General features: G+C 38.8%; 1 long non-coding RNA gene across 1 annotated transcript; it reads left to right on the top strand.

Moving 5' to 3' along the window:
• Positions 1 to 14,463: 14,463 nt before the first annotated feature.
• Positions 14,464 to 18,954, top strand: LOC122529437. Its single transcript, XR_006306808.1, has 5 exons — positions 14,464 to 14,481; positions 14,727 to 15,002; positions 15,717 to 15,860; positions 16,067 to 16,289; positions 16,769 to 18,954. It is a non-coding gene; the product is annotated as an uncharacterized LOC122529437 (long non-coding RNA).
• The last annotated feature ends 6,748 nt before the right edge of the window (positions 18,955 to 25,702 follow it).

Here is a 25,702-nt window from a genome sequence, read left to right as displayed (position 1 = left end):
TTTTTTTTTCTTTTGTAGGTTATGCGGGGGGAACCGGAAAAGTTTATACACTTAAACGAAACGTCCGCTAGATGGCAAGGCACCGATAAACACGGTCATTACGGAATTAGCTTAACCTCTTGCGCCAGTAACTGGTTCACGGACCATAACGAGTGACTAAAACCGTCGCACAATAACTCGCCTTCTTTTTTAATTCATCAATATCATTGGATAGAAATATCACTGGATAGAAATGACTAAGAAGTAATAAATTCATTTGTTTTGCCTCGGTTATGTTACAATATACGTAAAACTGAGAAAATATTTTGCAATTTTGGGCCGACGTGCGTGGCACGTCATTCCAGCGCAAGAGGTTAAAGCCGACTGGTTTCGTTTTTAACGGCCGGGCGACTGATAAGTGTAATTGAAACGCTTGTACGGAAATCTGTTTGTCGAGAGAGAGAGAGAGTTTCTGCCGGGGTGTGGCGGCGTTGAACGACGCCGGCGACTCGGGATCGCTGGCACAAAGGGGCCTCTACCGGCCCTTTTTGATCTTACGCAGTCGAGACACAAAGACAACCCCCTTTTTAAGCGGAGAACGCCGGATTTTTCTCTGGCCGGGGTGTGTGCCAATCTCAATGCGCCGTCCTACAGCCAGAAGGGTGCAGAATTACTTACGTTCGATAATGGTCCCTCTCTACGGTCGGCCACTACACGTCGCGCGCGATCGATATTGTTTTATTTCGCAAAATTTCTTCCTTTGTCTTTTCTCCTCGCCTATTTCGTTTTCTTTTTCTTCTCTTTTTTTTCTTTGCGTGCGTGTAATTTCTCTCTCTCTCTCTCTCTCTCTCTCTCTCTCTCTCTCTCTCTCCAGATTGAAATTAATCCGAAGGAAACGAACGGCTAGACAGAGAGAGAGAGAGAGATATCAATCCTTCGGAGCAATTAATTAGCGCAGGGACGTAACACTCGAGTCGGGAAGAGGGCGAAAGTGATTCCCCCTCCACCGGAAAGATAGGGCGTTCGCGCGCAAACAAACCGTGGAGCCATTATCGAGATCCTTCACGAATTTACTGGCCCTTTTGTAGCTACAGATGTCGGAGGGGAGAGAGCTTGTACATCAGTCTGTTCACGACCGGCATAACTGGGTTTATTCACGTGCCACGATCACCCTGGCGATTGCGTAAATAGTAACAAAATCCCTACGCACTATCCACAAGAGGATGGAGAATAAAAAAAAAAAAAAGAATAAGAAAAACGAGATTCCAGAGAGGATAAGATTTATAGAAATTTTTGGAGAAAGCAAAGCGTAATGGTAACTGAAAGTTAGGTTAATTTGGTTCACATTTCAGGATTTATGTACAAAGCAGAGGCAACCCCTTTCGGTCGAGCCCCTTTTAGAACAAAACGAAACGTGCTCGATTTAATACGGACAGTAGTGTTGTTCCTCGATGCCGAAATTGTCCAAACAACCCACGCAGATTCGTTGGAAACGGGACCAGAGGAACGTAAAATCCCGATTAATCGTCGTGTCTATTAACGAAGTAATAATTTTAGATGTTTCGCGTATGCGTGCGATCGGAGAAGAAAAAGATATTTGGTTATGGTCGCTACAAAATTTCCTGCTGCCTTCCCAAACACACTGAAAATAGTCGGCTACTTATTTCTGGAAGGATTACCGCGGCCGAGGACTGACAAAAGAAACTGGAGAGGAGACCTTCGTCAAGGAAACACCAGTTTGTCAATGAGCCCAAATTTAGATCGTAAATCAAAGCGTCTACCATAACTACGTGTACACGTGTATTTTTGGGATCATGATTTCGAGGTTAGCCGTCTTCAGGCTGCTTCTGAATCACAATGGGGAGAGGGGATTTTTGTTAGTCGAGTATAGAATATAATCTAACAATAAGATATTTTGAAATTGAATAAATAAATAATTTCGCACGGTAATTTATCAGTTAATAATATGAGTAAATTGAGGTAAACTGCGAATTGTAGGTTATAAATTTCTTTTTTATATAAATTTTATATAACTTTTGTATAAAATATAGAACATAGATTGAGGACTATTCTGGGATTAACTGAAGCAAAAGTAGTTTATTTATATTACTGATAAATTATCATAGGTATCAATTTATCAATTAATAATATGAGAAAATTGAAATAAACCGCGAATTGTAGATTACAAATTTCTTTCCTTATATAAATTTTTAGAACTATTCTGAGATTAAGCAAAAGTGGTTTGTTTAACCTGCATAATATTACTGATAAATTATCATAGATATTAATTTGTCAATTAACAATATTAGCAAATTGAACATAACAAAATTTGAAAAATTCACTTTCAAAATTACACTTGTTTCATTGATATATATTTATAATATATATATATTAGGCTAACGACTTGCAAACTACTTTAATATCAATCTACAATTACAGAGCAGTCAGTTCTCAAACAAACGACAATGATGACAAACCGAAAATTTCGTTCAAACTGGCGAAAGGGACGTAAGGCAACTATTTCCTGGAAACCGTAGACGCAGGTATTCGACGAGTAGGAAGCACCTTAGCGGGCGTAGAAAATTCCTGAAGGTGTTCAGAGCGAAAACAACAACGGTGTCGTGATGGTGAGCGGCAACGTTTCCTTCGGTTGATTTATGGCCCGGGACCCGGCCAGTTTCCGAGGGAAATCATCGTCCCGTTTAATCGCGCCCCTTTCCAGACGAAGAAGTCTCTCAGCCACGCTCTCAGAGAACAACGGCCCCTGGTGAATCGCGTCTCTATACACGGCTAGTTTGTCAACCACCAGATAATCCACGATTACCAGACAGTTTCTGGCTCGTTCCTCGTGTATCAATTAGAGATCGCGGTTTTCAACCATGGTGTACACGGTGGCAACGTGAAAACGTGTGTACTAAGGAACAAGGGATCGTTCTTGACCTTGACAAGCTTTTTTTTTTTTGTTCAGCATCATCTGCCAGCAATTTGTTTACGTAGCTTCACTAAAATGACACAGTATTGGAGACGGTCGTTCAAATAGTGTTCAACATTTTGAAATACCTTTCTGTGACATGTGATCGTCGTTTAAATTTAAAGGCAATCGTCAAGCAAGCATTGCAGGTTTGCTGGAACAAGTTAATGACATATAGTTTCAATCAGAGAAGTATAGTTCATGCGAGTTATGTAAATTGTTGAGCGTCAACTGACGCAACACTGTCTTCAGAAATTTCTTCTTTCTGAAATTCTTTTGTTCTTCTTATTATAGCTTTCACTCTAGGTGCCTGTTCAGATATTATACTTGATGTCATACTAGAGACACCCATAAACAAATGTCGTTTTCTTCAAATTTGATAAACATTGCCATCTAGTGATGATACAATTTAACTTATTATAACATGGCCTATATTCTAGTTAAATGTATTGAGTATATATTTATATATGAGTAAATATATTAAATATATTTATTATATTAAATATATATTATTTTATTATATAAATATATTAAATATATTTAAATTCTAGTTAAATGTATTAAGTATATATTTATATATGAGTAAATATATTAAATATATATTTAAATGTCGTTTTCTTCAAATTTGATAAACATTGCCATCTAGTGATGATACAATTTAACTTATTATAACGTGGCCTATATTCTAGTTAAATGTATTGAGTATATATTTATATATGAGCAAATATATTAAATATATTTAGTGTGCTTATTGTTAAATATTATATATAATATTAAATATTATATATATATAATATATAGATTAGAATATTATATATTATAGATAGAAAACTGTATTAACTCAAAAATAAAACTTTCTACAGTATCTTATAGGTACCCATGATACAACGTCAAACGTATGCATTCATTGTAATTATCAGCAAATTATAAAAAGAGGATGTTGGCTAGATTTAAGCACGATGCCCCCTCAGAAGAGACAATCGAGTGCAACGGGTCAAGTACACATGTCAGTGAAACAGAAACACACGAATATTAAGGGCATCGAAAATTGTGATCTGAATTCGTTTATTTCACGTGTGTCGGATTAATGCACCGAGCCTCTAACGGAGCTGAACGCGAGGAGGATGATACCGCCGCCATCAAGAAAGAAGGACTGCGCGTATCTGGGACGTTCGCGCTTCGAACTTTCACATTCCCCGCGTTTTCAAGTATTTTCTGCGCGCTTGCCCCACATGATTTAATATCACTCCTAATGCGTCGAGCGCAATTTTTCTTTTCTTTTTTTCACCACAGTCTTCAAAAATTTCGATCGAAAAAAATCACAAGAATCACCAGAAATCACGAGAAGGGAGAATTTGAAATTTTGTTGCCCGACGAAACGGAAACTTCGACGCGACAAAAATGAAGAAGGTTGAGAAACTTCGAGGTTACAGGGGAACGTGAGAAAAATTCGTTTTGACTTCTTTCTCTCCGGATCGAATTCACGGGGTGTTGGACGAGAGGTGTATCTTTCAAGAGCAAAATTGCAAACGGGGTGACCGAAAGAGCGGAGAACCGGGTCAAAATTACGCGGCTAGAGGCACACCGGGACCCGTGACCGGCGGAAATAAGAGCAGGGAAATCCCTCGAGGGAGCCGAGGGCGGCCACGCGACCCAATTATGTTGTTGATAGACAATAAAACGGTGGCACCAACGCAGCGGCTTCTCCCCCCCCAAGGTTAATCGGTAATTAAAACCCGGTTAGCATTCGCGTTTCCACGGAATATCGACGAGATTCTCTCGTCCCATTTCCTTCTAGCTTTCCGCCACGATTTCTTCCGTGAACTAACTGCAATAAATATAGTATAGTATAGTGTAGTGTAATATGGTATATAGTAGAGTACAGTATAGTGTAATATACTGTATAACATAGTATAGTGTAGTATATAGAATAGATAGAAGAGTAGAGTAGAGTATAGTATAGTGTATAGTATATAGTATATAGTATATAGTATAGTATCGTCTAATAAAGTATGTAGTATAGTATAGTATTGTATAGTGTAGCGTAATATAGTTTATAATACAGTATAGTATACTATAGTATATAGTTTATAGTACAGTATAGTATAGTGTAATGTAGTATATAGCACAGTATAGTGTAGTATAGTACACAATATAGAATAGTAGAGTGTAATAAAGTATATAGTATAGTATAATGTGGTGTAATATAGTTTATAGTACAGTAGAGTATAGTGAAGTATAGTATATAGTATAGACTAGTAGAGTATAGTGTAGTATTATATATAGTATAGAATAGTAGAGTATAGTGTAGTATAGTATATAGTATAGAATAGTAGAGTATAGTGTAGTATAGTATATAATATAGAATAGTAGAGTATAGTGTGGTATAGTATATAGTATAGAACAGTAGAGTATAGTATAGTGTAGTATAGTATAAGACTGTTCGCGACCCAGGTACAACACCGTGTCGCGTATCCATTGGAAATTTCCTATCTCGTGTTGCGTTTGCGCAAACCGAGCAAAATGAATAATCGCTTTATTCAAACATCTTAAAAATAACTTATCGCCGGCAAAACAGCTATTGCAACGAAAGTACATATTATTCGTATTCGTTACTTATCTCATGTTTCTCGTTATCGCGTAAACGTGTAGCCTCCAAGATAAATCTGCCTGACAATTGAATTTATTGAATATCTTTACGGAGTGGTCCTTACTTATTCTAAATGAAATACATAAATTTGTATAAGAGAGAGGAGAAAGACAGAATAAGAAAAACAAGGGTTAAAATTTGTACCCTATTCAGGGATAACTGAATGATCCTCAGACCTCGAAACACTATGGGGCCCATAAGAATCGGAGAAATGTTGGATTTGCACAGTACTTATTTGAAACCCAAGACCAAGAAGAAGATTTCTAGCCTGGCTAAAACCAGTAACAAGTACCTTTACCTCATTTACAATTAGACTACACACTTTTCCATTGCCCACTTTTCTCTTTCTATTATACTTTTTACATAACTACGTGCAGTACGTGAACATTTGCAATAAAAATTTTATTGTTGTTTGCTTTAGTTGAACCCTAACGACAATTGACCTCAGGCCCCGCAAAGGCTAGGTCCGCTACTGGCCGTGATTGAAGGCATTGTTCAAACGCTGCGCAACACATTGAAGGATACAGTTCCGAAGGATGTAAGATTTCCTGAAAAGAAGTCAACTGAGTCTGTCACTGAGGAAGTTCGTCAGAATGGTGACGCGGCGTAAATCTGATTACATAAACGAAAAATCATTAGCATAAGGAGAAATCAGTGGATTCCTATTACACGAATTGATCATACACGAATCACTTGTTTTCCGATAAATACTCGTGCAAACGGAATTTCGCTGTATTATAAGAAATAATTTAATTTAATTCCACTCGGCCCTTTGTCTCGTAACTTAATCTTGAGCTTTAGATCGAATATTGATAAGTGCAGATTATAAGTCACGTTTCTATCTAAAGCAACAATGTCATTATAATGTAGTCAATGTATAGTTGCAAGTAGTCGAAGTTAACGTTGAGAGAATAATATTAAATTAAATTAGAATCGAGTAACGTGAAAATAATTCAAGGCCGGGGCCATCGAACGATTTTCTACAATCAGATCAGCGAGCATTGTCTGGAAAAGCGAGCATGTTTTCGAGGAGGATCGTCGTGCAACGATCCAATGATCTTGGTTAAGTTCGAGAAATCAGGTCGCACGAGGAATTAGACAACGCGATCGTGGACGAACGACGGAGCTGTTGGTGTACACACGCGTGGTGTCCCTCAATGCCAGGCCACGTCACAATTCATTTCCCAACCGGTACACCACTCGACATTCTTAACACATTTGCGGACGGTCGTCGCACAAATACTTGGGACTATGGTTGGTTAACACGAAAACACTGATATAAATAAATAAATAAAAATATCTATCAATGTTATCAAAATATCTGTTAACTATACAAAATATATTGCACGTCATTATAATTAAAATAAATAGCACACAATTGACAGAATTGTTGTGTCCGTCCAAGCAGAAATTACTATTAATCTTGACAAGAAATGAAAATCTGATACCAGTCATACTAATGGATTCTATTGTTGAAGTAATGAAACTGTTTGTTGAAATTATTTATGAAACTTCTGCAGCTGATCATCAAAACAGGTTAAGGTCGATAAGGAGGATTCCCTACGAGCGTCACTGCGTTAAGACTATTCTATCTTCTCTTTGCTCTCGTCCTGCGCAGCTTGTGTACAGTTAGATCTCCCCTCCGTGACTTCTTTGAATTGCTGTTCACTTCTCGCTCGCTTCATATTTTTCAATCAATTATATATATATACAGGATGTTTCAGAATATATATCTTCACTAAAATAACAAAAAACACATGAACATAAAGCCAATGCTGAGAAGAAATCTCGCGGAAGAAAAACAATTCTGATTGATCGTTTTCGAACTACAGAACCTTAAATGCAAGGACGTCTGTTGGTTGAAAGTGTCGCATACACGCAAAACAATCTCGTGTACCGCAGTACGTCAACAAGTGACGGGGAGGGGAACTAACTTCTTTGCCCTTCTGTCATTTCATGAAATTTCTTTTCAGCACCCAACAGTGTCGTGTTTCTGATCGTGAGATACAACCGAATTTCTCTCTAATGTTTTTCTTTCTCAGTTTAGCTTTGAAACACTTCGTATTCTGAAATATGTACTTTGTTAGCGTTGGTTAATCTTTTTCTCTCGGTTCAGTTTCAAGTACACATTTTGAAATATATTACTTACATTTGTATATATATATATATAGTACGTATTACGTTTTGTAAGGCATTTTCAAGTCGGAAACTGACGAGAGAGACACGAATGTGAAAAACATTTTGACTTTGAAAGTGATAAGCAACGAACAGGGTCGACCGATGGAATTCGCCTGCTCGGTTGGTTTATTCCGGTGGCCGTGTTTGAAACGTTCCTGATCAACACCGTCGCCAGAATTAATTTGGTCGCGTGTGACGTAATCTACGGATATTCGAACGCTAATCGGTCGGTAGTAGCGAGCAAGGTCTCGTGACTCTGCGTTTCATATGGCGCGTGGCAAATTCGGAACGTATCCCATCGACCATTCGCGTGACGAAAATTAAAATCGTCCCGATGCATGGGCATCAAAAAAAAAAATATCGATACACATAAATATATAATAATAAGACTAAATATACATCGATATATCGAAAGTTTGAAACTGGAATAAATTTCAGGCCAGATGACTCTAATTTTCTGATTACCTAACCTAATCACAAGAAAAAAAAGTCATCAAAAGCATAGAACATGAAATATTCACAATTGAACGTGTAAACATGCCAATCTGAAGCATCGATACATAATATCTGAAATAATTCTTTGTTCGAAAAACTTAACGCAAGTAAAATGGTAAACGATAATCGAATGAAATGATCAATGTACTGTCGAATGAAGCTTCTGTTGACCAAGTTGTAACTTTAATTATGTTCTTACAAGATTAGATCACAAGTGAGAAAACATAACCTGATCATTCCCATCTGTCGATTTTTTATACAAAGCAACTTAGCTGGCGACAAATTCGAAAATAAATTTAAAATCGAGAATGAAAAATCGAACGGCCAACAGTTGACGTGCGTATCGACAAAAAAGAAAGGGGAAAAAGAAAAAAAGATTGACGTACAGGAGGAGTCGAGGTATCGAAAGCTGCGAGTGACATTCGCGGTACGCGCATCCCCTATCGAACTCGCGCCGCCATTCATTGGTACACTGTGTTCGACGCGCGTTACAGCTAATGCACTTTAACCCGTAGGCGCGAGTCCTACATAATAACATTGCGTCGGATTTACGTAAGGCTAAATCGGGCGCGAGAGTGACTTGGAACGGCCGATCGACGTTGGTACGTTCCACGACGACGTGAGGGGGAAGGGGGAAGCAAGAGGGAGGAGTAAGAGCTGACGTTTGCCCCGTCGAAACCTACGGACTTTCACTCTCGGCAAAAAATGTCTCTGCCGCTGTTTGTGCGTTCTTCCCCGAAACGTAAGGTAATACTTTCGTCCTCTTTCGTTCTTCTCTCTTCGACTATATATAGACGCGTATATTCTTTGAATTTCTCTCACCAATTTGTGAATCAGACTGGCGTGTTCGACGCACGAATCGTGACTGATTAGCATAGCAATTGTCCTTCGTTGTAAAACTGGTTAGCTAGAACATTTAACCACTTGCGCCGGCAGCTGATTGCGGACCGTAACGAGTGACCAAACCCGTATACAACAACACGTCGGTATGATATCACTGTGTGGATAGAAATCTTACTGAGAAGCAAGAAATTGATTATTTCGTTTCGCCTGGGTTGTAGTTTAAGTAAATTAGAACGATGTTGATAGTTGTAGATGCTTATGGTTTGCTACGCGAACGAATTAACCGGCTCGAAAGATTCAAGGACGTGTCACGGTGGCGTTTCAGATTAGCGATTCTCCTTATGCAGGGATGAGTCACTTGAATATGACGAATGCTGGCAATCTCACAGCACAGTCGAATATACGTATAAACAATTGATATGCGCGGCATGGAGGAGTACGATGCAAGGATAAAATATGACGAGCAGACGCGAATGTATATATATAGAGCGTAGAGTATAGGGCTGTCGCGAAAGATACAGCACTGGCGCTCGAAGAAAGTCGTTTCCCCGAGAGTCGTGTGAAGCTGTTTGCCTGTGGTGCTCGCCGACTGCTCCGTGTATCACGGCTCTCTGACCCAGAAACCCACTTTCTTACCGAATTAAAAGCGACATCGCCGAGCGTACCGTGGCTTCGGCTAGATACCCAACCGACCAAATAGATAGCTACCGCGTTACCAACGGCCAGCTGGAAAATAAACTTCATCGCGAGCAATCGTCCCGTACCTTTTTACGAGCAACCTCGATTCCCACCTCGTTTCCACGCCACTCTCATTCCCTCCGTGCTCCATTCGATATTTAACCCTTAACTGATTAATGTACTTACTTTTGGATGAGATAATATATATATTTGCCATATTTAATATATGGGATGGGCCAAAAATCACTTCCTACTAAAATAAATTTTTTTATTATATATATATATATATTTTTTTTAAACGTAATGAAGAAATCATGTTTGAGCTTAAATTTAATTTGAAATTAATAAAATTAGTTTTTTTCCGTATATTTTGATGTTTCACTAAAAAAATAGGTGGGAAGAAACTTTTGGTGCACCCTGTATATATATATATATATATATATATATATATTTTCTGGACGAAAAAATCTGAAGACATTAGAATCACATCGGATGTTTTTTTTTTTTTTTGTTTCAGTAACTATAAATAATATAAATATAATATATAGTATATAATATGTATAATAACATTATATGAAAATAGAGGAAAATGCTCTAAATTGACACGAAGATTAAGGAGAACGTAAAAGAAAAAGAGAAAATTAGCAAAGAGCCAATGAGGAGACAATATGCACAGAGAATGCGCGCGCAGCTTTCTCACGCGGCGTTTCTAATGACGTGATGCGATACGACGCGACAAGATCGAAAGTTTTGTACAAGTACGTATTTTTTTTTTTCCACATTCTTTGCGAGCCTTCGCGTTAACCGATATCCTGACGTACGTTCGTTCGAGATCGAAGGAAGGAAGAGAGGAACAGAAACAATTGGTGGTAGAAGATATGGAAGAAACGAGGTTAAATAGTAGGCGCGCGCAAGAGGAGCGGAAATACGCGACCCCGATCTAGCAGGCACGATCATTTCCGAGCTTTACACTTGCGCGCGTCATCGCACGGCCAATCTACGCTTCAATCTCCCATCTATCGCTTTCGATACGTATCGTTTAAACTTTCTAACCTATAAATAGACGCGACGTGTTTCTAATATAAATTTTAGTTTCCACCATTTGTAATTCACTTGCCTCGCATTTGTAATTCGTCTGTTACTTGCTGAAACAACTTACCTTTACCGGATATTCGAAAGTAACGAATTGTTTATTAGCTCGTAACTGCTTAAGACGGGATGTTTGGAACGAGAGTAACGAACACTAATTTATTAGAACCATCATTGTAAAAGTTTTATAAATAATTGTGCAATTTTGTTACTTTATAACAGTGGAACTCGTCGATATCACTGATTTCGGGCTTTTGATTTTTTACAATTGCCTGAACGATTCACAAATTTTCTCAAATTTCAAACTTAAATTTTGAAAAAAAGTGAATACCCATCAAACTGGCGGATCGACTAATTTCACATCTAATAATTCCAATAAATTTACTTTGTTCGTGAAATTATGGCAATAAACATAAAAGTAGTAAAATCGCAATATGACGGAGATATTTTTACTATCTGGCGTCTGATATCTCAAATATCGGCCTTGGTCTTTCACTGCGTTCACTGCCTATATCATATTGTACAATAAATATTTTAATTATAATAAATATTTCGTAACCTATACAATATCGTGCATAATGAAATTTACAAATTAACGACGTACGATCAACTTGCTTCTAAAGTAATTAAATCGACGTTTCGAGGAGTACGCCGGGGCCGTTGTTTTCATTCGGCCCCGTCAATTCGGGACAGGTGTATGAGAAATGCCCCCGTAAACCTAGCGTTAATGAAATTACGTATTCACGCGAACGATCCACGGTGTAATAACGAAACGAGGAGTCCCCCCCCCCCTCACACGTGTATAGGTAGGTAGCGTGCGCGTGAAAACGTTAGAAAAATATTTCTGCCGTCACTCGGATCGATCATGGACGGAGGCGAGGGTCTGAAAGGTTAGAAGAGGAAAACAAAAGTGGTGGCGACGACCTTGACTCCTTTCGGTTGTTGTTCTTAAGAAGAGCGTGGGCGGTGATGGTCGTCGGCGGGGGAACACGTGAGAAGGGCGGCGGTGACGCGACGTATCGGTGTCTTCATCGAAACGGCTTTTACCCCGGATTTGAATAATCCTCGCTCCGGGAAATCCTCTTTACGGCCGATTCTTGCATCCTGTCGTGTAATAGTCCAGCGGGGATCTCGCTAACAATTTCTTCACCGATAACCAATAAGTCTACGTCTGTCTCGAAATCAATCGATCGCCACTGGATTTTCTACCTAGTCTGTTTGCAGGTTAGATGGTTTCTTTTCTTTCTTTCTTTAAATCCAGAATTACACTTAGAAATCAATAAATTCGTTTCTTTTACTCTGGATGATAGTTCAGTGCATTACGTCAATGTGCCAGTGACGCAGGGGTATGACGAAACGTCGTCGGTCCATCTAATTACGACGAGACTATATAGCACGGTGAAAGGCGTTTAAAAAGTCCACGGGCTCTGGCGATAATGTGACGCTGAGTAGAACGTCCTGGCCAGAAGGACTTCTCCATCGGCCAATGCTTTTACGACGCCTAAGGTCGCAGGAATGCGCGGGTAACTACTCGAAAAGTTAATCATATTTCCCATTCGTTTAGACAGCAACGGATCTCGCCATTCGGTGAGAAAATCCCGACAGGGTGAACCGATGTAACTTCTGCAAGATTTTCTCGAAGCCTCTTCTCGCGTGTTAATGCAACGTAGCGAAGAGAAAAAACGATGACAACTGTCTTCTTATCTGAAGATGTCTGCCTCCGGATGGAATTACGCAAGGTGTAACACGTGGTAGCAGATAAGATTAAGCGCGTAATTAACAGGAAGACGATGTAGTTTAGATGGTAACCGTGACACCATTTCACGGACCTTGTCCGTGAATCAGGGAGTGAGACCGGGCCCCTGACCCCATCCCTACGTACCTGCATGGTGGCCCGCGAGCGACGGAGACTGCGATCATCTCCGAAGTTTTACGACGACACACGAGGGCGCAATCGATACCGCGGAGGGGGCGGGGGCCCGTCGTCTCCCCGTGCAGTTACGGTATCTGTCGTACTCCGGCACGAAAATTAAAGATCCGCCAGCGTTACGTTCAGCAAAAAGACGTTGCCCGTAACAGGAAAACGAGTTTCTTCTATCGACATTGTATCTAATTTTAGAGCTTTCCTTTTTCCCTTTTTCTTTTCCTTTTTTTTTTTTTTTTNTTTTTTACAGATTTCCAGACTGCCGAATCGAAGCAAAATTGAGAGACCCTGCGAGACTTCGAGCGCTTCACCGGACACGAAGAGGAGAATATTTCATTGCGTCGAAATATTCAAGCCAGAGTAGCAAAAAGAATTTGTAACAGCTGAGCCTGTTTTAAAGTCAACTACGGATATCGAGTTATCATTGAAATCCAACGCTACGATCGAAAGTTTTTTTTCACTTTTCAATTCGAACGCGGGAAATTTGAATCCAATTGTCGTTAAACTGCCCTGGCGTTTAATCCCGAGGGAGCATTTTTCTATAAATTCCTGATCAAATTTTATCAACGTTCCAGAATGACGAGAAACAATTGGAGAGCGACGGTTGCAGAGCCGTGGTTGCGCTCTTTTCTCTAATTTCCCAACAAGGTAGTTTCCTTTTGGTTAAAAAGACCGCGGTGCTGCCACGATGATCAAAAGGGGAAAGAAGACGAGGACAAAAAGGAGAACGAAACACAGCGTCATAGGGGAGAGAGTCAAAGAATTTTCACTGGTGGAGCGCGCGCAGTACACACACACACACATACTGTGCGCGCGCGAGCGTACAGCAACAGTGTTGGTTTGTTTTCCAGCACGCATTGTGCCCGTCGTTCGTTACGTCTGGCAATTATCTGGCCGCAAGCTCGCGCTGCTTTTAACATTTTTAATCCGCGAAACTTGAGGCTGAACCGCGCAAAGTAACTTTGCCACCATTTTATCTCCTTTTTTATTTTTACCCCACGCCAGAAGAAGTATTCTATAAAAATCAAATTGACATGCCGACACGAGACGTTAGATTTTAGTTAATGCGCGATCATTATCCTCAACAATCGATTATACTCGAGAAGAAAGTGCACACAAACAATCATAAGTTACACAAATAAATTTTGCACGGACAATTTATGAACTCTGAAACATTTTTTTAATTCAAATGTCCAAGCTTAATATTGTCCGACGATAAATCAAATTAACTAATTGACCGTCTATTTATATCTGTACTTGCGGAGCAAATTTCATTTAACGTTCGGCTAGGTTGGCGGTGTTTCGGTATTGTCAAGGATTGTGGAATAACGGGTCGGGACGATTCGAGACGTTGCATGACACCATTGAAAGCAATTCGAGGCATTCGCAGAGGCCATCGGCAACCACTGTCGAAAGGACGGAATTTCGAGGCGCCTCCTGCCGGTGAATCCGATCGATCAGCCGGCCCTGTTTAGCCTCCGACACGCTGAAATCTCCTCGACACTGTTCCCTGATGGATTCGACTGATTACGACTCGTGATAACCGATCTCGTACGTCTCGTCACACTCAGAGACGAGCCGAGAAATAAAAGCTGCGTCCAACGGATGAAAAAGCTGCGAGAAGTCAATATTTCCTGTTGCAATATATTCTAACTACAGAATCACTGACTACAAGTGACGTATAAAATTTGATACTTTCTAATCTGACATTTTTTTTCAAAAATATATATATATATTTTTTTTAAATCGTTTTAAACATATGTTAACATTATGCATGTTGCAATTTCAGGGAAGAAACTGAAATGAAAAAACAATCGAAATCAAAAATAATCACCTACACTGAGTAACTCTGAACGTGAAATTTTTTTTGAAAACATCTTTAACTCTGGAGTTTACGAAAATTTTTCTTTAAAATCTAGACGTCGAAACATTATAACACTAGCTCAGATTAGAACTGACTGTGAGTAAAAGAAAGACGCCGTGAGAAACTCGAGAAGAAAACGTTGGTTCCGATCGAGACGCCGTGACCCTTTCCTCTTCTTCTTTCAACTGTAATAAGCAGGCATTAAAAACGGGCCTGTTCCAAGTGAAACTTTCCAGAAACACACGAACGGGTAGGGATGGATGAGCGAGTATATGTATATGCAACGAAGAAAACGGACCGCGGGACCAGGCGGAGGAAAGAGTAAAAGCAGGTTAGAACGGTAATATAATACGCGAGCGTGTGTATTTACGCTCGTAGACGCGTGTAGAAAGCTACCGTTGCTCGATTTCGTTCAACACTGCTTCTCGTTGCGTTTGTCCCCGGCAACGTTTTAACCTCTTGCGCTGGAATGACAGTGCCAAGCACGTCGAAAATATTTGGCCCAAAATTGCAATGTTTTCTCAGTTTTAAGTCTATTGAAGTATAACCGAAACAAAACAAATAATAAATTTGTTACTTCTATCCAGCGATATACCGATGAATTTAAAAAGGAGATCAATTATTGTATACGGTTTGGTCACTCGTTATGGTCCGCAATCAGTTGCCAGCGCAAGTGGTTAACCTCTTACGCACGTCGAGAATTTTTTGTCACAAAATCGCGATATTTTCTCAGTTTTACGTATATTGAAGTACAACTGAAACAGAACAAATAATAGATTTATTACTTCTTGGTAATTTCTATCCAGCGATACACCGATGAATTCAAAAGGAAGACCAATTATTGTACAGTTGGTCACTCGTTATGGTCCGCGAACCAGTTTACTAGCGCAAGAGGTTAGACGTAACACTCTGAACAATCCTTCGCATTCGTTTCCAAATTTCAACTATCGAAGTAACTCTCTCTCTCGAGAGAGAGAAAGAGTATTGGAGAGAATATTATCCGTTCGTCAAAGGTGTGGATCCTGACCGTTTTATAAATTTACAGATATTCAATGCCAACACGAAGAAATTCTACGAGCAGAATTTTTACCCGTTTTTCAGTGTAGCAAGGCGGAAGTAATACGAAACAATATAAATAATAATATAGAGAAGAAGATGCAGTATGGAATTATCGAGACGATATTATACAGTACGTTAAGAAAAGAACCCTCTAGCGGCCAGAGACGCGACAAGGTGTTCTACGCAATTGACTTTATCGGTAGATCACGGCGTAACGACGTTACAACACTCCGATTAAACTTCTTTGCGTTTTACACGTCGAAAGCGCGCGTAATCGCTCGCTAAACCCCCTTCGCACTGCTATAGATCAGCTCTCTAACTTGTTGGACTTTCTAGTTCACCTGTTCGTGCGGCGAGTTCGTTGCGTCTGTGCTCCTCTGAGAAGACCTACATTACATACATTATTTCTCGAGTACAGAACGGACCTATGTACATACGCTCTGCGCAAGGTCTCACGAGACCTCGGCCATAAACCAACCCACGTAAAAGATTTTCTGCCGCATGCACAGTTTTAATCAACTCGTCAACTTCCAAATTCTTATACGGGCTACTTCTCAAGGTAAGTTTGCTGAATTAATGTAAACAATTGCGTGTAATAAATTGCGTGAAATGAAGATATTGGATTGGAACAGCGAGTTGTATCGTTGAATACATATATAAAAAGTGACCAAATCTGTTTCTTCTAAACAGCAGATGTTGGAAGATTATCTGGAATGTTGAGAAGTTTGTTCTCCCTTGTAGGTTTATTAATTCAAGCCCAACTCGTGTAATATGTTAGAAGGTGTGCTTACTTTACCCAAAAAAAGGCCTGAAATATGATATACTATACTGTAATATAGTATTAAATATATAATATTTAATATAAATATATATATTATATTTAATATAAATATATATATTATATTTAATATAAATATATATATTATATTATACATTATATATTTATATTATAATATAAATATATAATATTTAATACTATTATATACTATACTATATGTACTATATATACTGTATTTAAATGTTCATTTATATATACAGACACGCCTACATAACACACACGTATGAAGACGCTGAACTTCCTGTCATCCAGCAACAATGCAACAAGAATAATTGCGCAAAGACCGTGGAGTTTTGATACGCCAGTAAACCACCAGGGGGAGAGAATTACTTTCGCGAATAATACAGGCAAGAAAGCGGTTATCCGGTGTAATAAAATCGAATGAAAGTTGCGGTCTGGCCAGGGGGATACGGTATCGTCGCCGCGTTGTGGAACGACGCCGGGGCCGATCGATATTACAACGCGCTCCTCTCTTTTCCGAGGGCCGATAATAATTCGGTGTTTTACGATGTTGATCGAGCGTCGACATAATTACGCGGCCGAGCTGGCAGCGTTACGTATGCCTGACGCCCAATTAATGTCGCGGCACCGGCGAATTATCGGCCATCGCGCTTTTTCCCTCGAACTTGTTTCCCTTCCTTCCGGCTCGCCGGGCTCGCTCGACTCCCGAGAAAACAAACTGAAAACATCGTTCCCTCTGCCAGCCCGGCCGGTCCTCGAACGTATTCGTTCCGGGGGCACGTCGTAATTTTAAAAATTGGAAATATCGTCGCGGCAGATTTTCGAGAAATCTTCAGTGTTCGTGGATCGATTTTGGTGTTTCCGTGCAACGTTTTGCAAGACGAGGTTCATCGAGACTGGTGAATTAATACCGTAGCTTTGGCAATGAAATCAAATAAAGTTTCTGCAGAGTGAATGTTACTAATCCTTCGCGCCCCGAATTATTTTTCAATTATCCTCCATTCTCTCATTTTGGCAATTTAAAAATGTGACATCGACACAGAGAGCGGAAATTAGGGTTGATTTTATTAGACATTCGTAATCTGAATCTTGTCACTTTCCAATTTGCCAATGGTACGGTGTGTATATAATTCAAATCACGAGACAAATATAAGAGAACCATGTTCTTTTCTAACGTCAAAGACAGACTTCTGTTATTATTCTGTCCAGAATTCGCACCCGCACAAGTCCACCGGTGGTAAATCAGATGCCGAAGAAGATAATTCTGTCGAGTCATAATCTCGAGTTATCGAGACGATGAACGAAGGAAGCTTTTTGGCCGTGATCGACGTGGGTACGATGAGAAACTTACGTACTAATTGGTCGTGGGGGCAATAAGACACACATAGCTGTGACGGCGGCGAGCGTTTTACGGCGTCAAAGCGAATCCATAATTACATTTGCATCGGCAGGGCGTTCACGTGCGTTCACGTGCGTACTGCAACGCGCGGGAGAGAGAGAGAGAGAGAGAGAGAGAGAGAGAGAGAGAGAAGGGGGGGAGGACTGTGTGCTCTTGGTTCGCTAATCAATCGCGACGACCGACTACTGGCTGCTTCGGCTGCGTTCCCAATTTCTCCTAACTTCCTTATTCAATGCTCTCTTTCCTTTCGTCGAGTGACAGTCTCTCTCTCTCTCTCTGGATTTATTGAAAATATCCATTCGAATATTAGTCTTGAATTCGAAGGTCGATCGTTGTAGGTTAGGATCAAAAAAATGTCTGCAGCATAGGTTAGGGCACTCTAGGAGCATAAAAAAGCGCTTGAAAAATGAACTGGTCGAATCTTGCAATAGAAATAAATAAATAAATAAATATATTTTGCGTTTCCTTTTTGTTCTGATAGTGTGCATTAGATAAATTCCAAAACGCAGAGACCAACGTTAATCCTGTTCCCTCTGACCTAATGAAATGGCCAATGAAGCAGATACGCGCGCAGATCGTTATGCACGAGGTACGGATTAAACAGGGAAAGGATTAAAACTTCAGGGCGATACCAGCTTGATACTCGGGCTACGAACACTTTTTTAAGCATTTTTCGTGCTTTAAATATTAGAGTCTAAATGTGTTGCCGCGTGTACGTGATGCGACAGCTCGTTTGGGACTGCACTGCCTCGCGACGACTAGTGGACGTTGGACCTAATGCCGCGTTCACACTGCTGTCGGCGAGCGTGTTCGCCAACGGCATTGCGGAAACTTCACCGAGCTACAACAGCCGTATAATTCGTCCGGTAAGCGATACGTTAAAGAATCTGTTGACGAGGGCAGTGTGGGTTTGCAGTTTTTGTTGGCAATTCTGTCCAGTGTAAACCCAGCATTATGCGTCTGATGCTAATCGCCCCCTAGGAAAACAAATGCACTGTAATGTAATAATACAACATGCTAACGTATTAACAGAGTCCTTGTTTTATGAAGTATGTTCTATATTTATTGTATTTATTATAAATATATTATATATATTGTATTATTTTATTTATTATAAATTTAAATAAAATTTAATATATTATATATATATTGTATTATTTTATTTATTATAAATTTAAATAAAATTTAATATATTATATATATATATATTGTATTATTTTATTTATTATAAATAATTATTTTATTTATTTATAATATCGTATTATGTATTTATTGTAAATATAACTATTGTACGTAACTTATTTATTATATTGTATTGTGTATTTATTGTAAATATAACTTATTGTACGTAAATACCATAGATGTAAATTTATTGTATATAATTCATGATTCGTATTTATTGTTCTATTTCTATTGCACAAACAGTGTCTGAAGATTTCTGAACGGGTACGTCAGCTTGAAGGCAACACAGACGTAAGCAAACCAGCGTCGGAAAATCCGTATCGCTAGAGAAAATCCCCCCCCCCCTCCGGACGTCTCGAAACGCCTTAAAAACCAGGACAAATCCGGGAAAACTCGAATGGATTACAATCCTATCGAGTCGCACGATAGGATCTGTTAAACGGAGGTATGATAAGCTTGCAGAGCATGATCAGTTAATTCTCGAAGTGCCAGCCGATGTGTTACTTTCTCATCGATTTTAAATATCGTTGGCCTTCGCGGAGATCCAAAGACACAATTGTCAAACAGAGAGTATTTCATTCGAATGGCGAACGAACGAACGTCGTTTCTCAATTTTTTGACGCATTTCAAGCTTATTCGACCCTTCGAGCGTTTCGTTTCATTTTGAGAACGTGCACTTGCGTGGTTAATTATTTTCAAGTATAGCGACGAGTATACTCGACAGAGGCAGAGCATTCGCTGTGAAATTGAAATGAATCGTGATAAAGCGACGAAAGTTTTCAGTTGTTCTCTTTCAAATCGTATTTTATTATTTCGTGGTATTACGTCGTATAATTACAATTGATTGGCAATTGTTTTTTGTATTCTAAAATTGTGTTGAAATCACGAATGTATGTTTCTTGTTTTGTCTAAATTTTACTTTAATAGCAAATACGAATTTTTTTTTTTTTACTACATGACGTAAACATCGAAAGAGCTTAATTAAAGCAAAAGAGAATGAGTCCTAACGTGATCACTGTGTCCTGACAGTGACTAATGTTTTGCAATCGGGAGTCAAGTTTGGAAGGGCTCTATTTGAGAAAACAATGTGACTCACGTGAAACGTGTAGTCATCCTATGTTATAGAAATCGACATTCCAAACAAATTCGTTTCTCCACGTATAAACGTCGGACAGGCTTAGTTTTCGTAATATTTGCAAAAACATTGTCGAGTAATTACGTTTCTCAGCACGACTTTTAAACGCGTAGAGATCAACATTCTAAACAACTGTTGTCTCTCACGGAAATCTCAGCGTCCCTTAGTCCCCGAGATATTCGCAAAAAACTCGGTCGGTACCACCACAATGATATTTTGCCTATACTTGTGCGTCCATCGAGGCGTCTTCGTTAAATAGGGGTTCTCAATCTCAGTGAACCCGACTAATCCAATCTCTCATTTTTTGTCGCGTGTAGCAAGTACAATCGACTTGCAATTTGTGGGGAAGTAAATATAATTGTAACAGTGTCAATGATACACGTTTTAATGTATCAATTGTCAAGCGAATCTGTCGACAAAGAAAAAGTAGAATCATGCTATTGGGCTGTGTTTCTGGAGTGTCGCCTCTGTACAGATCGCTGATAGCAGACCGCAAACGATACGGTCGAAAGATATGAGTTAAGTTTGGTTTAGTTGATTTTATCCGGCCGCAGTAAAGCGGTCGGCAACCGATGATACTAACGGATGCGCCTTTCACGGACGCGCAAGTACAGGCAGAACGTCACTATAGTTGAACGTCAACATAGTTCCTTGCGAATATTTCCTCGGTGAAACTCGACGAGAGTTCGACGAAATTTTTTTAAATCGTAAATCGAGAGAATGTTGATTTCTATAATGTATTTGAAAATCGTCAGAGCCCCGCACCAAGGACGTTGCAGCTGTGTAATTACCAACTGTCGATATCACGATAATGAATTCTGTTCTGTGCGCCCGTGGCAGCGTGTGTGTGTCACCAGTGATTGTCAGCCATCTTATAACGACCAGACAAAAAAAATACACAAGTGAACTCAAACCCAATTCTTATCTTTTGTTTACGTAAATACTATTTCGATCAGGCAACCAATACTGACGCACATGCCATCGCTAACGCATCTGCGAGTCGAGTTTATTGCGATGGTGTTGGTAGACAGTTTTTGACAAATATCTTGGAAAACTAAGCGAGTTCGATATAAAAGTTGTCCAGAAGATTTCAGCAATTCCATATATTTATAAATAAATATTTATATATAAAAATAAATATTTTTCATAATATTTAGAAATCAATATTTCAATATATTTAAAAATCATCGAAATCAGAGAGAACATAACACATATGGTGAATTGGCCATCGAAATATGTGTCTTAAGACAAATTAAAAAATTTCAGTAATAGTTTTTATAAATTTATTTATAGTTTCTCTAAAGATATTTTTACAAACTTTTGGTTTGTAAACGGTCTGTGTAAGGGTATACGAGTGTATAACAGAATTATTTTTTTGTTCCTCTTCGTCGACATAAGGATACAATAGTAAGATAAGTTGCAATCTCTTTCACGATTGATCCGCGTGTATAAAGACAGCGAAAAGCGAAACGATTCTATAGAGCGTGTTTCTATGTGCCGGCGAATTCGAAGCAAGTTACACGCCCTCGGGTTACGCCATTGACCCAACTTCGGAACCCTCGTTTTCATTAATCCTTTCAACGTAACCCCTCTCACCCCGGCGGCTGCTCGTCAACCTTTGTGGACGACTCATTTATCCATCGATTTGACACGACACGGTGTATAAATAAATCATCAACCCCCTCTCAGAATTTCTCATTCGATACAATCGTTTTACTTTTTTTTTTCTTTTCTTTTTTTTGTTTTTTTTTTTTTTTTTTTTTTTTTTTTTTTTTTAATAACCACTTTTCTCGTCGTTTCCCGATTGGAAAAATTCGAAATTTTTGAGGAAACTGGAGAGAAGAGTTTCGAAAGAAATTCAAACGTGAAAACTCGATATTTGACAATTTGTTCTTCAACATTATCCTCTTTGTTAATTGTGAGGTTATGTTGCCAGCGCAAGTGGTTAAACCTCTAACGCACGTCGAGAATTTTTTTGTCCCAAAATTGCAATATTTTCTCAGCTCTAAGCATATTTAAGTATAACCCAGGCAAAACAAATGACAAATTTATTACTTCTTAGTATTTTCAATCCGGTGATATACCGATGAATTAAAAAAGAAGACGAATTATTGTATACGGTTTGGTCACTCGTTATGGTCCGCAATCAGTTGCCAGCGCAAGTGGTTAATCTCTAACACACGTCGAGAATTTTTTTGTCCCAAAATTGCAATATTTTCTCAGCTCTAAGTATATTTAAGTATAACCCAGGCAAAACAAATAACAAATTTATTACTTCTTAGTATTTTTAATCCGGTGATATGCCGATGAATTCAAAAAGAAGACGAATTATTGTATACGGTTTGGTCACTCGTTATGGTCCGCAATCAGTTGCCAGCGCAAGTAGTTAAATCGACGCGGCACACGGTAGGGAACACGTGGCGAGAAGGTGAGGACGGTCAGCGTTTATTATGTCGGTGTTATGCGCGCGTACACACTGACAGAGAGGAGGCGGAGTTGCAAATCAATAACTCGTGTTATAAGGCATTTGGGCATGCCGAAGATATCGATTATGTAGCATAGTCGACACACACAAGAGCTGTCTGAAGACGATGGCCACGCGCGTAAGCTGGAACGCTATCCCGTGTAAATTAGGATGAACGCCTGCCTGCGTCGAGTAGATTGTGAGCTGATTGGCAAAGTAATGCAGGCCGGCCAACATTATACTTTGATATTTGACCACGACTGAATATATACGCATATCCACCTACTGTTAAGAATTATCATTAATGAGTCATTAACGAGACGATGAACCATGGATACAAACGTTAATCGAAAGAATAAATTTACAGACTTAACGAAACGCAAATCAACGAGGCACGAACCATGGATAGAAAAACACACTGAAAGAATGAATATGCTATTCGAGTTGAAGATAATCTTCCTGGCATATAGTACACAAGTACGAAAATATAGCATGAAAGGACATCGTGTTACCGATAAAAAAGAAACGAGGGGCGCTACAGCGGGTAAAAAAGAGTGGGGGAGTTGGATCAGCGGTAAAGTGTCACTCCGGAAGTCCGGTTAGGTTAGTGGTTGCGTACACAAGAGCTTGGCTTGATAAGTGGCACGAGCGGGGAGGCACTTTTTTTTTTTTTTGTAAATCTTTTCTCAAGGACTTTCTTCTTCTACCTCTCCCCTTCATTATTTAATTACACGAGACTTGTTAATCGGCGCGTCGAATATTTTCTTACACTTATTCTACGTTCATCGTGAGAAAATATTGTACGAAATTTTGAAAAGAAAAAGAAAAAAAAATTTTTTTTTTCTTTCTTGGAGAAAAGAGTTTAGAATTTAGAATTCTGCGCGGAGTGTTTCGTAGTGGCAACTGTTCGCTAATTTGCAGCATGGTTTCGCAGCACAGTCACGAAGACGCCTAGGATAATAGTAAAGTTGCAGGGAGTACATATAGCGTGTGTTGCTCGGCGCAGTGGAAACAGCCTTGCGGCTCCACTTTCCATTACGTCGCCGCAGGATGAGGCCTTCACCGGCCTAGCTACATTTCGGCCTCCGTTTTCTTTCTCTCATTCTTTCTTTGTTTCTCATCGACGAATCTTCTTCTCCATCGATTCGATTAGCTTACTATTGCAGAGTTATTTAGCACTTTTATATATATAGTAATTATTTAAAGTCAGATTTGTATAAATAATATGCAAAGTGCAAATAATGCAAAGTGAGTAATAAAGGATAGTAAAGAAAGATATGAATAAATATACGGGGTCAATCGATTGGCAGGTGATTCCACGTGTAAAAATGAATCGAAAGGAAAGAGTATAATTTTCGAGAAAATCGAGTTCGAAGATTTATCAAATGTTCTTGAAAACGACGTCTTAACGTTAGAACTACCAATGTGGTCAAAATTTGTACCAATTTATAATTTTTCAAAGTTAACAATTTACAACATTGTACTCTAATAAAATGAATGAACAAAAATTCATGTGTTTTGTTGAAAGTTTATAAACTTTCATTTTGCACTCTAATTTCTTCGACGCAACTTTTATGCTTTAGTCGTCGGTAGTTCTCAGACTCGTTGACCACGAGATCGTGCATGTAAAAAAAAATAAAATAATGAAATATAATAAAAATAAATAATGAAATATAATAAATAAATAATAAATAAGATACAAGAATAAAAAATATCGTTCGAATAGTTAGATACATACTCCACCAGTTCGAAAGACAAATGAACTCGTGTTACATAACCTAACCTAACCTAACTTTTTACTTAATAGACGCGAGGTAAATTTTTCGTACGATACGTTCGACAGGAAGTTGTCTATTCGAAGAAATATCCTATTTCCACGGTCGCGTTACATATTCTCTCTCCGCGTAATCAATTTGCACCCAGCGTGAAATCCGCGTCGGATTGTCGCGTTTCATCGCTCGATAACAGAGAATTCCTGGTTTCAGCGATCCAAGGCCGGATCCTTGACGATGGAAACGCCGATGAGAATGTACCTTTTTTTTTTTTTTTTTTTTACCTCGGATTCGTCGAAAGGCTGTTCGACGTCGATCGCGTCGTCACTTTTTGCTTCTTACTCGGAACAGATAATTTCAGTTGTAGTTCTCTTTTGTTTCACTGCTTTACTTGGTGAAATACACAGGCTCGCGAAGGTTGCCTTTTACGAATATATGCAGCTTGTGTTTTTGGAAACGTTTAAAAATTTTATTAGCACCGCGGCAAGGTTATCACTACATTGGTAACTATATTGGTAAAGTTTGAAACAAATCCGAGAATATGTATGAAACACATATGTAAATATGTATAACAAACAAGTCAGCGTTAATATAATAATATTTCGGATGACAGATTATTCATTGTATTGGTAAATCTCATGAAATAATTTCTAATATCTGTTGCACGTTTGAGACAAACTATTCATGTTGTATACAGGGTGTCCTCACTTTTTAACATTGCCAGTAGATTCTTCAGATGAGTGAAAACAAGAGAAAAACGTATGCTCGAAAAATTGCTTCGTTAAGGAACTATGAAAATTCGACTGTACACAAGTATAATGGAGGCAATATTTTTGTATGCACAGGGTTGGCCGAAAGTTTCTCGCCCATGGTTTTTAATGAAATATCAAAATTTAAGAAGAAACTAATTTTATTAATTTTAAATTAAATTTCAAACATCATTTTTTTCATTTTGTTTTAAAAATTATTTCTTTCAAACGATAAACAAAGCAAAAAAAATATTTTCAAATAATTTTTTTAAATATGTAATAAAAAAATTACGTATTTATTTTAGTCGGAAGCGATTTTTGTCCCACCCTGTATAACGTATATTGTTTCAAATTTCACCAAAGTCCTGTTTCATTATCGTGTCAATAAAAGGTTCGATGAAACACGTGCATAAACACGGACGTAAAAGGTTTCAGATGGTGAGCGAAGTGGTTTTGCGAACCAATGTAAGTC

The sequence above is a fragment of the Frieseomelitta varia genome, unplaced genomic scaffold (assembly GCF_011392965.1).
Source record: "Frieseomelitta varia isolate USP_RPSP 00005682 unplaced genomic scaffold, Fvar_1.2 scaffold_287, whole genome shotgun sequence".
NCBI classification, from domain to species: domain Eukaryota; kingdom Metazoa; phylum Arthropoda; class Insecta; order Hymenoptera; family Apidae; genus Frieseomelitta; species Frieseomelitta varia.
Note: the sequence above shows the minus strand (reverse complement) of the source record. Positions and strands in the feature narration are given on the sequence as shown.